The sequence below is a fragment of the Carlito syrichta genome, unplaced genomic scaffold (genome assembly GCF_000164805.1).
Source record: "Carlito syrichta isolate Samal-C Ts95f unplaced genomic scaffold, Tarsius_syrichta-2.0.1 Scaffold302433, whole genome shotgun sequence".
Taxonomy (NCBI): domain Eukaryota; kingdom Metazoa; phylum Chordata; class Mammalia; order Primates; family Tarsiidae; genus Carlito; species Carlito syrichta.
The window spans coordinates 128,807-132,702 of NW_007246529.1; positions in this window are offsets into that span (position 1 = coordinate 128,807).

The following is a 3,896-nucleotide window of genomic DNA, read 5'->3' on the forward strand; positions in this document are numbered from 1 at the left end:
GAATGGGTTACTAGACAGGGAAGTTTTTTGTCTCTAAGGAGGGTATATGATCTGTAAAGGAATTCAAGAAAATCTGAAGTTATGGCAACATACTATTAAGCTGGGAGGGGTGTTAAGAATTTATTCTTTATTATTATTTAATCTGTGGAAATACATTATACACACTCTTCTGTATATGAGAGCTTCACAATAGAAAATAAATTAAAGAGATCCAAGATGGACACTGTGGAACAGTAGACCAGTGCCTAGCAAGATTTAGTGTGAGAACCCAATTGCCAGTCAATGAAGACACCCCGAAAGCTTTTGGACAGGTGATACACACAGCATTCAGTGGAAATCTCTTTGAGCATGTAGATACTAGAAAACAACAGTGGATGTGGGACTCCAGTCACTCCATCCCCTACCCTGTTTCAGACTTGGAAAAAGTCAGAAGCTTTCCTTGGTGAAGGAGAGGGGTGGGTGATTCTAAGATGTTTTTAGTCAATTTACCCCCTCCCAGCTGTGCACAAGTCATTGATCTCGTGCAAGAGGTGTTTTGTAAGAACATAGCAAGGGACAACTGGAGTCTAAGTGAAATGGGAAACGGGACCCACCTGCCCCAGGCAAAAAAAGAACCACCTGCAGCATGAATCTGACTGGCATGCCCATTGCCTGCAACTAGTGGAGAAGCAGACTAAAGTCTCTTTTGCCAAGCAGTGCAGAGAGTAGGGATCTAGCCACCAATACACCTGAACCCAGCAGAGATCTTTTTGTACACACAGAGACCAGAAAGCAATGGCAGGCATGGAATACTGGGTTCCTCATCCCTGGCCTGTTCCAGACTCTGGCAAACTCAGAACCTCTGCTCAGTGAAGGAGACGGTTGAATGATTCTAAGACATTTCAAGTAAGTACACCCCATCCCAGCCATTCATGATTCATAGGTACCATGCAGGAGTATATTTGGGACACAGTGGGGGACTACTGGAGCATAAGTTAAATAATGAATGAGACCCACTCACCAACCACTACTGTGGCAACCTGATCACAGGCAGAAGGCAATCTGCCTGCAGAGTGAATCTGACTGGCACACCCACCACAAGCAGCTAGTGGAGAAGCAGACTGGCATATCTTGTATCAAGCAGGGCAGAGAGTAAGGGTCTAGTACCTATACACCTTACACACAGCAAGGGGCCCTTTTTACGCACAGAATCCAGAAAGTGGCGATAGGCATGAGATTCCAGGTGTCCCACACATCACCCTATTTCAGGTTTAGAGAGGGTCACAGACTCTGCTTAGTGAAGGAGAGGAATGAATCTAAGATGAATCACTTTACTCTTTCCAAGTGCAACAGGGACTGCAAACTGATTTGACTAGTTAGCAGAGGGAGAGAGAATCTGCAGTTATGGTATCCTGACACAGGATGGAGCAAGCAGCAGAAATGAATGCTTTTCCCTCGTTCACTGAGTGATGAAATTATAGAGAAAGCAAAGAGACCTGTCAAAATGAGGAAAACTCAACAGAAAAACAGTAACTGCCAGGTTCCTAAAGAGAAAGTGCCTGAAAAAAAAAAAAAAAACAGCCACTGGTGCATAAACAATGGAAAGCTCCCAGAACAACCTGCCCTAGATGACAGTCACAGAGATCAGAGATGAATGGCAAAAATAAGCAAGAGAAACATAAAGTGAAACTCAATGAAATTGCAGCAGAGTTGACCAATTTCAAAGAAGTGTATGCTGAAATAATAGAAATAAAAAACTTCAACCTTGAAATAAGTAACAAAGTAACAAGTATAGAAAAGAAATTCAACCAGGCAGAGGAACAAATCTCTGAGCTTAAGATCAAATATGAAGTTAACTCAATCTGTTAAAAACATTTTTTAAAAAAATTCAAAAAGAAGAAGCAAAGCCTCCAAGAGATGTGTGACTATGTCAAGAAGACAAACATATGCCTGGCAGATATCCCTGAAGTAGAAAGGTAAATGGAGAGCAACTTGGAACAGCATTCCATGAGGTCATCCAAGAAAACTTCCTCATCTCACCAGAGACATGAGTATTAAAGCATGAGAGATTCAGAGAACCCCCATGAGGCATCATTTGAGAAGACCAACCCCTAGACATAGTAATTACCTCCACAGAGTATATAAGAAGGAAAAAATCCTAAATGCAGCAAGGGAGAAAAGTCAGACTGCCTTCCAGGGAAGATTCATTACAGTAGCTGCAGAAACACTGCAAGCCAGAAGAGACCGGAGTCTCTTTTAATGCTTTTAAATATAAACAATCCTGATCAAGAATTTCCTACCCCACCAAGCTAGTTTCATCAGGGATGGGGAATCAAAAGCCTTCACAGACATCCAATTTTGAAGAAAATGTGTCACTTCCAGACCAGCACTTCAGAAGACACTTCAAAAGGTCTTAAACACAGAAAAAAGAAAAAGAAAAAAAGAAAGAACAGTCATGCCCATTACAAAGGTACAGGCAAACATAGAGTTAACAGAGTATACAGAGCACCCACAAAAATTAAAATACTATACTTATATAAATACAAAAATGTAAGATTCCAAAGCAATACACTAATAGCTCCATGGCAGGGATAAACTACTCACATCTCAATAATCAACCTGAACACCAATGGACAAAATGCACCACTGAAAAGGAATAGAGTGTTTCTTCAGGGATACAGTCTGCTGTCTCCAGGAAACTTATCTCACTGCAAAGTATACCCACAGACTCAAAGTTGAAGGTTAGAAAATGAACTTCCAAGTGTACAGAAAACAGAATAAAGCAGGAATAGCTATTCTAATATCAGACAAAGCAGCCTTCAAGCTATCAAACATTAAAAAGAATGTAGAAGGACACTACATAATGACAAAAGACTCAATCCACCAGCAAGAAATATTCATCCCAAACTTATATGCACCCCATACAGGAGCACCAGGTTTTATAAATCAACTACTAAGTAAACTAAGAGTAGACATTGACTCTCACAAATTCATAGCTGGAGACGTAAATACCCACATGAACAGCTCTAGATAGATCCTTGAGGCAAAAAATTGACAGGGAGATCCAGAATCTCAACTTGATACTTTAGCAAATGGGCTTAACAGAAATCTAGGAATCATTTCACCCCAAAACTGCAGAGTATGTATTCTACTCTGCAGAACATGGAACATACTTTAAGATCAATCACATTCTCAGAAATAAATCAAGCATGAACAAATTCCAAAATATTAAAATAATACCATGCATCTACTCAGATGACAGTGGAATAAAAATAAATATTGCCACCAACAAGATTCTACCAAAACACAGCAAGATATAGAGATTAAGCTACATTCTGGTGAACAACATCTGGGTCAACACAGAAATCAAGATAGAAATTAAAATATCCTGTAAACAAATGAAAACAAAGGCACATCTTATCAGAATCTCTGGAATGCTGTGAAAGCTGTGATAAGAGGAAAGTTTATAATGTTGCATGCATAAATCAAGGAAACAGAAAGATCATATGTAGACAAACTAATGTCACACATTAACGAGCTGGAAAGGCAAGATCATCTAAGTCCTAACCTCAGCAGAAGAATCCAGATCACCAAGAAAAAAATCAGAGTTGCAGGACATAAAAGACAAAAATATCATTAACAAAATAAACAAGACAAAAAACTGATTCTTTGAAAGGATAAATAAGATTGATAGACCCTTAGCTTGATGGAAAAAAAAAGAGATAAAGTCCAAATAAATACAATTAGAAACAAACACACACACAAAAAGGCAAAGTTAAAACTTACCCCAAACAAATTCAAAAGATTATTAGAAATTTCCATGCACACCTGTATGCATATAAACTTACAAACCTAAAGGAAATGGCAAACTCTCTGACATCATACAATCTCCCAATATTGAAAAAAGAAGAAACTGA